This window comes from Dasypus novemcinctus, chromosome 18, assembly GCF_030445035.2.
Source record: "Dasypus novemcinctus isolate mDasNov1 chromosome 18, mDasNov1.1.hap2, whole genome shotgun sequence".
Classification (NCBI taxonomy): domain Eukaryota; kingdom Metazoa; phylum Chordata; class Mammalia; order Cingulata; family Dasypodidae; genus Dasypus; species Dasypus novemcinctus.
Window position 1 is genome coordinate 86,582,134 of NC_080690.1, and position 10,920 is coordinate 86,593,053.

Here is a 10,920-nt window from a genome sequence, read left to right on the forward strand (position 1 = left end):
CCGTGCAGTGAGGTGGCCCACATGCAGTACTGCTGCATGCAAGGAGTGCTGTGCCATGCAGGGGCACCCCCACATAGGGGCACCCCACGTGCAAGGAGAGCAGCCCCACATGAAAAAAGCACAGCCCAACCAGGAGTGGCACCACACACACAGAGAGCTGACACAGCAAGATGACACAACAAAAAAGAGACTCAGTTTCCCAGTGACGCCTGATAATGGAAGCAGATGCAGAAGAACACAGTGAATGGACACAGAGCAGACAATGGGAGAGAAATAAGTAAAATAAATCTTTAAAATAAAAAATATATATATATTTTGGCCACCTACATTTTATTTTTTGTAAGATTCACCTATTATAAACTTTATAAGCATTTTTCATCATTTGTAAACCAGGAAAAGATGGATACAAATTATGAGATAATGGAGGAAATAGTAACAAAAACATATCTTTTGGTTTTCAAACAATTCTATACCAAAACATTATGTTAAAATGAAGTGATTTTCAATCTATAGATAAAAGGTTGTCTGAATGATATTGATGATATATTACAAATTTGGTTTTAAAACAGAATTTTAAAACAGGTTGTGATGGTTAGGCTATTGTATCAACTCAACCAGGTAATTGTTCCCAGTTGTTTGGTCAAGCAAGCACTGGACTAACTATAATACAAGGGCATTTATGGACTTTAGTCACTGTCGACTTTACTGCAGTGGTAAATCAAAGATAGCTGGTTATAATTACATCAATCGGGGAGATTGCCATCAGCAAGAGTGACACTTAACCCAATCAGTTGAATGTCTTAAAAGGGTAAGTGATTCCATCATTGCGAGAGAATTTCCCAGCTCATCTTTGGACAGCCAACATCTCCCAGAACTCGTCAAGAACTTTCATTGGACTTTCATTTGCCCACCTGTGGAACCTGGACTTTTGCATCCCTGCAGCTGCATAAGAGACTCTTATATAATCACATACTACTGACAGATATCCCTTGTTGATTCTATTTCCCTAGAGAACCCTGACTAATACACAGGTCTTACAATAATTTCAATAAATCAGGCACTCCAGAAGACAATGTAGAAGAACAACAATCGTGTGATAACTCCTCAAGGCTGTAAGGGGATAAATATCTTTTTCAAATACAGAAAGAAACTAAGTCCCTCTACAATGCTAACACTAAGACCTATTGTCTGTTACAGACTATAATACTATTGTCAATTTTATATACTTTTCCTTTAAAAGAGCTCCCACAGGAAGAAAGTTCTGAAGGTTCCCCATAGCCACAGCCACATCTTCTGTCATGCTCAAAACCTTGGTGAAGCCTGGCGATCCTGACTCCTGTGATAGAGGAGTCTCACAATTGCCTCCTCCGTACACTCCTTGAGGTTGGTCAAGTTCATAACCCCCCCTGTAGCAGGAGCAATCTCTCCACGTGCTGTCACCACTTTATAATTGCGCCCATGGCCATCTGGATTGTGTAGTTTCACAAACAGTTTCAAGTTTTCTTCATTACTCAGAGATGTGCTGTGGAGCCTTTGGCTCATACTGAAGGAGACGAGAAGGGGACACTGCATAAGGCGACAAACAGTCTTTCCCTGAGTGCCCGGTCCTCGCCTTCCAGGCCTGCCATCCACACACCCTTCCTCCCTGGGCCCCCAGCAAGCAGGGAGATATTCTAATTTTTATAGCACTTTTCAAGCTAAATGTTTTCCTCCTAACCTACTGATTATTGCTTACATTGTCTTGTCCTCTGGAGAGATTTGTGGCATTTCAATATAGAATTAATTAACTGATCATCAAAAATAGATGTCTTGTGAATCCATACTTAGAAAACATGACATCTATATTAATTTAAACAAACTATGAAAATGTCAAAAAAAATTATTTTTTATTAAATTGTCTTTCTTTTTTTAAACATACATAGATCACAAAAAAATGTTACATTAATAAATATAAGAGGTTCCTACATACCCCACGCCCCACACCCCCACTCTTCCCACATCAATAGCCTCTTTCATCATTGTGGCACAGTCATTGCACACATGGACTTAGCTAAAATATATTTTGGAGCACTGCTGCACTGCATAGATTATCATTTACATTGTAGTTTACACTCTCCCCCGGTACATTCAGTGGTATATAATGTCCAGCATCTGTCCCTGCAATATCATTTAGGAAAACTCCGAGTACCAAAAGTGCCCCCACATCTCACTCTTCTTCCCTCTCCCTGCCCTCAGCAACTACTGTGACTGCCTTCTCCACATCAATGCTATAGTTTCTTCCATTACTAGTACCAATAGTTCGATAGTAGAATACCAGTAAATTCACTCTAATCCATATTTTATTTCTCCATCCTGTGGACCCTGAGTTGGTGATGTCCTCTCCACCTCTGTATCAAGAGGAGGCTTAGATCCCACATGGCTGATGGGTGGGATTCTCCTGCTTGGAGTTATAGGCACTCTCGGTTCCCTGGTGTGATAGTTGAGACCATTTTCACCTCCCTGTTAGCTGCCCTGTGTAAGTCCAACAAACTGGAGAGTAGGATTTGCAACTCTGCTGAGGCTCAGGGCCCAGCTGGCACATGGCAAGTCTAGAAATTGAAGTCTCCTGGGTATATACCAACCACAGGTTCAGTAAAAATGACAGAAGAAGCAGGTGTAGAAATGTCACATCTCAGTCCCACTCCATCACACTCAGGAGCACAAATTCCAAAGTGGGCCCACTGACAAGGCACTGAACTCCAGAGCCAACTGCCATGATTATAGAACCTGTGGGTCTCTGTAGTCCTCAGGAGAACCAGTACCTGGGGTTGTATCTACTTTGGCTATCTCAGGGATCCTGCTGAGACATGCTTAAGTGTGACCCCTCTGATGACCTCCTGTCTCTTTTTTGAAGACTCTTAGCCAATAAACTCATTTGTCTTTACCATTTCCCCTTTTTATTTGAGGTCTTTTTCTTGATTGGTAGTAATTCCTCAGTTCCAGGGAGACTCATCCCCAGGAGTCCTGTCCCATGGTGGGGGCAAGGTAATGCATTTATATGCTGAATTTGGCTTAGAGAGTGGTCACATTTGAGCAACATGGAGGCTCTCAGGAGGTAACTCTTAGGCACCCTGCAACTCTAGGCCTAGTTCAAATTTCAAGCACACAGACTCATAAGCATTGTGATCAGTATCAAGGGCTCATCAATGGACCATCCTTCTTCACTGTTCTTTGCCATTGCACTTGGGGGATTGTTGCTGTTTGATTGGGGAATGTGACAAAGCTCCCCTGGCTAGAAACTCAGCACTCCCTCAGGTGTCGTTTGTAACTGTAACTACTATGAAAATACCCAATATATATCCAAACATTTTTTATTTTTATTTATTTTTATTTCTTTCTCTCCCCTTCTCCCCCTCCCCCCATTGTCGGCTCTATGTATCCAATCGCTGTGTATTCTTCTGTGTCTGCTTGCATTCTTGTCAGCAGCACTGGGAATCTGTGTCTCTTTTTGTTGCATCATCTTGCTGCATCAGCTCTTAATGTGTGCGGCACCATTCCTGGGCAGGCTGCACTTTTTTTGTATGGGGCAGCTCTCCTTACAGGTACACTCCTTGCCTATGTGGGGGACACCCCTACATGGCACAGCACTCCTTGCACACATCAGCTCTCTGCATGGGCCAGCTCACCACATGGGTCAGGAGACCCTGGGTTTGAACCCTGGGCCTCCCATGTGGTAGGCAGATGCTCTAGCCATTCAGCCAAATCTGCTTCCCTCCAAACATTTTTATGTACCTTATATACATGCCCTGGAGAACTCTCCCAACTGTGTGTCCCCCATCAATAACACCCCACACCAGCAATCCTCCCCTGCCATAGTTGAACCTCTCTGTGGTCCAAAACTTCTTCAAAAATGGAGCCTAATATATTACCAAATTCAATTAATAGGAAAATGAAATAGTAGTGATAGGTTTAAAGATTAGAAATAGAATACATATTAATTTAGAAAAACTGAAATAAAGTAAAAATAAATTGGGATATTAAAAAAATGAAAAATATCCTAAAACTTTGTTTTTGACATTTTGCCTTTCATCACTGTAATAGGTATTGCCATGTGTGTAGAGTGGCAAGGCAATTTCTTTCATTTCTTCACCACCGTCTACACCCTTTATTTTTCTAATTTTTAATTTGTCTTCAAAAAAGTTTAGATCAAAGTAAAGCCACATATACAATATAAGGGACTCCCATATATCCAACATCAAACCCTTTCCTCCCTTCCCCAGCAATGATCTTTTTACATGTTCATGTTATATTTGCTGCAGCTGATGTCCAGATATTGAAACATAGCTATCAAACATGGTTCCACTTTGGTTTATATTATTATTTATATTTTAGACTTTACAATTTTTAAAAATTTCAGTTACATTATGGTTGACATTTTGGTTTACATTTCAGCCTATATACTTTTATACATTTTTGGTGAAATTTAACATGACCTATATCCAATCTTGTGGAACACTCCCTCCGCTCCCCAGTTATCCTGTTTCCATCTATACTAGTCCTCTCTCCCCATCCCCTCAAGGCCCACAGTTAAAACCAAACATCACTGCTTGAAGGACCAGATTCACAGATACTTGCAACAAATCTGAGGGTTTGACATACTAGACTGTCCTCCCCCATTGGGAGCTACCAATTCTCTCAAGAGACACAATTCCCTCTGTTTGAGAAATCAGGCCCCCCCCCCCCTCCCCCGGGATTTGGGTACACCTTCCCACTTGTTGTTTTGGTCTCCACCCAATGATATAGCACACTGTGACAAGATGAGCACTCACACACTCCCTAGAAGCCTGTCCCTGTGCCAGGTGCCCCCCTGTAAGCCCCTTGACAGGTAATCCTTCCTTATATTTTCTAAAGAGTTTTCTCAATTTAAACAAACTGTGAAAATGTCAAATTTATCTCAAAAAGGTTCTTATAGACTGTGATTCTAGCAGTGGAAAAAATTATAATATTGATGTGAAGGCAGTGAACACTGGAGGTTCTGAGGGCAGGGAGAGAGAAAATCAGGTATAACACAAGGACATTTTTGGGACTTGCAAATTGCCCTGAATGACATTACAATGGCACACACAGGCCATTATATATTTTTGTCATGACCTCCAGAATTAGGTGGGAGAGAGTGTAAATTACAATGTAAACTTTAATCCACAATTAGTGGCAATGCTCCAAAATGTGTTCATCACTGAATGTACCTCATAAATGAAGGAAGTTGTTAATATGGAAAAATGGGGGTGGCATGTGGGGGTGAAATGGGAATCCCTTTTACTTTTCATGTAACATTTATGTAATTTAAGTGTCTTTAAAAATAGTAAGAATAGACTCCGGGTTCCTGGCGGCCGTCGCGGTGCGTGAGCGCTCCCGGCGCCGAAGCCCCGCGGCCCGGCGGCGCGATGCTGCTGCTGGCGGCCGCCTTCCTCGAGGCCTTCGTGCTGCTCCTGTACACCGCGTCGCCGCTCATCAGCCCCAAGCCCCTCGCGCTGCCCGGGGCGCATGTGGTGGTTACAGGAGGCTCCAGTGGCATTGGGAAGTGTGTTGCTATTGAATGTTATAAACAAGGAGCATTTATAACTCTGGTGGCACGAAATGAGGATAAGCTGCTGCAGGCAAAGAAAGAAATTGAAAAGCACTCTATTAATGATAAACAGGTGGTGCTTTGTGTATCAGTTGATTTATCACAGGACTATAACCATGTAGAGTGTCATAAAACAAGCACAGGAGAAACTAGGCCCAGTGGATGTGCTTGTAAACTGTGCAGGAATGTCAATTCCAGGAAAATCTGAAGATCTTGAAGTTAGCAGTTTTGAAAGATTGATGAGCATCAACCACCTGGGCAGCCTGTACCCCAGCCGCGCCGTGATCACCACCATGAAGGAGCGCAGGGTGGGCAGGATCGTCTTCGTGTCCTCCCAGGCGGGCCAGGTGGGCCTGTTCGGGTACACGGCCTACAGCCCGCCCAAGTTTGCCCTGCGGGGGCTGGCCGAAGCTTTGCAGATGGAGGTGAAGCCGTACAACGTCTACGTGACGGTCGCCTACCCTCCAGACACAGACACTCCTGGGTTTGCAGAGGAAAACAAAACTAAGCCTTTGGACACTCGACTTATTTCAGAGACCACATCTGTTGCAAACCGGAACAAGTGGCCAAACAAATTGTTAAAGATGCCATACAAGGAAATTTTAACAGTTCCTTGGGCTCAGATGGGTACATGCTCTCGTCTCTGACCTGTGGGATGGCTCCAGTGACTTCAATCACTGAAGGGCTTCAGCAGGTGGTCACCATGGGCCTTTTCCGCATTACTGCTTGTTTTACCTTGGAAGCTTTGATAACATAGTTCGTCGCTGCATGGTGCAAAGAGCAAAATCTGAAGGTGCAGACAAAACTGCCTAATTCTCACCCCTGAGAAAAGGACTGTTTCTAAGTAATTTGGACGGCTTGCTGCTAAACGGGATTCAGGTTTTGGCCTACAGACACTTATGTCTTGTTTTTGAACGTGTGAGGTGGACCAGTGCCCTTCAGAAGCCTGCTGCAGAGGGGGCAGGCATCCAACTCCAGCCAATATTATTAACACTATGCAAATACGGACTAGGAGCTGTTTTGGTTTTCTAGGCTCCCAGGTGGAGAGGGTGAGATAGGGGTACTAATCGTGGGTATGCAGGGTAAAGAACAGAATGGTGTGGTCATTTAAAATTGTTGTATTTATTCTTTTTGTTCCCCATAGAGATCGGGTCCAAAATGTACTTTATGGCACATAAAAAGTCTCGGGGACTTTCTCAATCTCCAAGAAAGGAGTGTGTGGGTTTTGGGGCCATTATTTTTCTTTTTAACTCGGTGTATGTTTTTCAAGGGGAGCTTTACCCATTACCATGAGCCTGGATATCATAATGTCCCTGACACTTCTGGGTCGTTCACACGCTCATGCTGCCAGGTGGAAACGTGTAATTTCTCTCTCTCTTTGATCCTGTAAGGGGGATGGGAGAGGGCAGTGCAGTCAGGGTAAGGAGATTGGGTTTAATAGAGAAATAATTTTCCAGTAGGAAAAATAATGCTTTCTTATCTTCTTTAGGCGCCACTGTTTAGGGAAATTTTTATTTTTCATTTTTAAAGAAGAATCAACCTCCTAAAATACTTTCTGAAGAGAAATAAAATCTTAGAAGCTTTAAAAAAAAATAGTAAGAATAAAAAATAAAAATAAAAAAGTGTTCTTAAGTTCAGTGGCAACAGATGGCTGCCTGTTTCTCTGTCTCATTCTCTCATTCTCTCATTTTTTGTTTGTTTCTGCTTTTTCCTCTGTCCTTTCTATCAGCATATCTCCTTTCTATATTTCTCCTTATTGTGTTTTCATTCCAGTACATGAATTAAGACAGATTTGACCAACTTCAGACTTTGAGCTTAAATTCAAATTATTTTTTATTTTGTCTTATGTAAATACTATGTACATCCATTAAGTTACTCTGCTTTTGGCAATAGATTCATTTTTCTGTCAATATATTTCAGAAAATAATGAAAAGATTTCACTGATGTTTTAGAAAAGTGATATCACTGAAAAAAAATATTTTTTATTTTTATTATCTTTTCTTTAAAAGATACATAGATCACACAAAATGTTACATTAAAAAATATAAGAGGTTCCCATATACCCCACTCTCCATACCCCCAGGCTTCCCACATCAACTTCTTTCGTTAGTGTGGTACAGGTACTGCATTTGAGTACATTTTGGGCATTGCTACACAGCATGGATTAGACTTTATGTTGTAGTTTACACTCTCTCCAAGTTCAATAAGTAGATTATGGCAGGATATAATGTCCTGAACCTGTCCCTACACTATCATTGAGGACAACAACAAGTTCTGAAAATGCTCCAATATGGGTTAGAGTGGGAAATTATTTGGATGTTATACATGGGACTAAGCCCTATAACATGCTGATGGGAAATTTAAGGTAGATATAGAGATTATGTGAATCAACAGTGAAATAAAATACTATTAATTAGCTTAAATAAAATAAAGACTTCAAGGAGAGGACAAAATTATTGATGGCTGAGAAGGAATAAAACAAGAAGGAATAAAATGAGAAGATGAAATAGGGTGTTGAGTTTTATCTGGACTTGAAGATCAGGGTCAAAAAGACCATTGGCAGGTTTTCATTGTAATGTTAAGCAGGAGGTAGCATAAATACCAGTGCAAAAGGATCAAATCTTTGAAGGAATTCTCAGCAATAGTCGAATTGGGGAAACTGCTGAGAGATAAATAGAACTGATATTTGGAATGGGAAATGTAGGGTCAAGGGAGGCACTGACCAGAACAGCCTCATTAGAGAATGCACCTCTGCCTGGCAGGGTGGTGGATGTAGAACCAAGGAATGACCAGATCATACTAGAATTTTGCTACACAGGGAAACACAATACTAGCTGAGGTAAGATGGTGGTAACAACTGAGTTTTTTTTTTTAAAAGAGGAGATATTTACCATGTTTGGATGCTGTTGTGAATTATCAAGACAAACTGAAAAATAGGTAACAGAGAAGGTGATTAACATCAGGCATGCAGTCCTCAAGAATACAAGACAGAACAAGAACTAAAACATGAGAGGGGAATTATCCCTTGATGAGACAACAAGGGCACTTCTCTGCAGTAACAATAGGGAAGACAGAGAATGTGAGGACCAAGCAAGGTTACACTGTCAATTAGTGGTGGCAGTATGTGGAAATTTCCTGACCCTCCGTTTTTATATTCTCAGAATTTTGAAGAGAGTTCATTCCATGAGAAAAAGTGAGCTGTAGAAAATAAGGAGGCAAATGGAGAGAGGCATTGATTTGAAGGATTTCCTCCTCAGAAATATTGACAGTGAACATATTAGGAGAAACATGCATCAAGAGTACATTTGATGTTTGTTACCTTGAATTTAAAGTAAAACCATGTGGGAAAAAAAAAAAAAGTAAAACCAAACAGCCCATGTTCAGGTTTCTGTCCTGCATGTTTTAGCATGGTGAGAGAAAAGGCAGGGCAAGTCAATGTTCTGCAGGGTTAAGGTGTGTTGAACAAACTTCTAAACAGAAAGGGACTCAAGCTTCTTGACCCTTGTTATTCCACAGAAATGCATTGCAAACTTCATATGTAATCAAAAATTTTCTAATAGTCACATTTTAAATGGGAGAGTAAAAAGATGGAATTTATTTTAATTATATATTTTATTTAACTTGGGTTGTAAGAATCTTCCTATGGACAATCAGGTGCAGTGAGGATCCTACACCTAGAAGATCCCAAAAAGCTACAACAAATCTACTGGAGTCAATACAAGAATTCATCAAAGTAGCAAGATACAATATTAATACACAAAAACCTGTAGTGTTCCCATACCCTCGTAATGAACAATCTGAGGAGGAAATCAGGGTAGAATTCCATTTATAATAGTGACAAAAAGAATCCAATATTTCGGATTAAATTTTACCAAGGATGTTGTGATGGTTAGGCTAATGTGTCAACTTGGCCAGGTAATGGTGCCCAGTTGTTTGGTCAAGCAAGCACTGGGCTAATTGTAATGCAAGGGCATATCATGGACTTTAATCATCTGTGAGTTTATTGCAAGGGTGACTGCCACCAGCAAAGAGTGACATCTCATCCAATTGGTTGAAGGTCTTAAAAGTAGAAGTGATTTCAGCATTCAGAGAAAGAATTCCCAGTTCTACTTTGGACAGCAGGTGTCTCCTGGGGAACTCACCAAAGACCATCACAGTCCCTGGCTTACAACCTGCTGTATAGAATGTGGACTTGTGCATCCCCATGGTTACATGAGACAATTTTATAAAACCACCTACTATTTACAGATATCTCCTGTGGTTTCTGTTTCCCTAGAGAACCCTGACTAATACAGACATAAAGCACATATATTCAGAAAATGATAATGTGTTGCTAAAAGAAATCAAAGAAGACCAAATAAATGAAGAACATTCCGTGTTCATGGATAAGAAGACTAAATATCATTTAAGATGACAATTCTATCCAAATTGATATACAGATTCCATGCAATCCCAATAAAAATTCCAACAACCTTATTTAAAGGAATGGAAAATCCAATTATCAAGTTTATCTGGAAGGGTAAGAGGCCCCAGATAACCAGAAACACCATAAAAAGGAAGAATGAAGTTGGAGGTCTCTCCCTTCTAGACTTTAAATCATGTTCCTTAGCTACAGTGGTAAAAACTGCTAGGTATGGGCATAAAGATAGACATATAGACCAATGGAATGGGATTAATGACTCAGAAACAGACTCCCACATTTCTGGTCAAGTGATTTTTGCAAAGCTGTTAAACCCATCCAGCTAGGTCAGAACAGTCTATTCAATAAATGATGCTAGGAGAACTGGATAACCATATCCAAAAGAAAAAGAGAGGACCTGTACCTCATACCTTATACAAAAATTAACTCAGAATTGATCAAAGACTTAACTATAAAAGTGTGAATCATAAAACTCCTAGAAGAAATATAGGAAAATCTTCAAGGTCTAGTGTTAGGTGGTGGTTTCTTAAATCTTACACTGAAACCACAAGCAATGAAAGAAAAAATGGATAAATGGGACCTCCTCAAATTTAAACACTTCTGTGCTTCAAAGGAGTTTGTCAAGAAGGTGAAACGGTAACCCATTCAGTGGGAGAAAATATTTGGAAACCACATATCCAATAAGGGTTTGAATTCCATGCTGTATAACGAGATCATACAACTCAACAATAAAAGAGCAAGCAACCTTATTTAAAAACGGACGAAAGAATTAAACAGGCATTTCTCCCAAGAGGGAATGCAAATTGCAAAAAAAGCATGTGAATAAATTGTTCTATATAACTAGCTATTAGGGAAGTGTAAATCCAAACTACAATGAGCTACCACCCCACACCTC

General features: G+C 40.6%; 1 pseudogene; it reads left to right on the plus strand.

Moving 5' to 3' along the window:
- The first annotated feature begins 5,360 nt into the window (after positions 1-5,360).
- On the plus strand, positions 5,361-7,192 carry LOC101419252 (3-ketodihydrosphingosine reductase pseudogene; annotated as a pseudogene).
- The last annotated feature ends 3,728 nt before the right edge of the window (positions 7,193-10,920 follow it).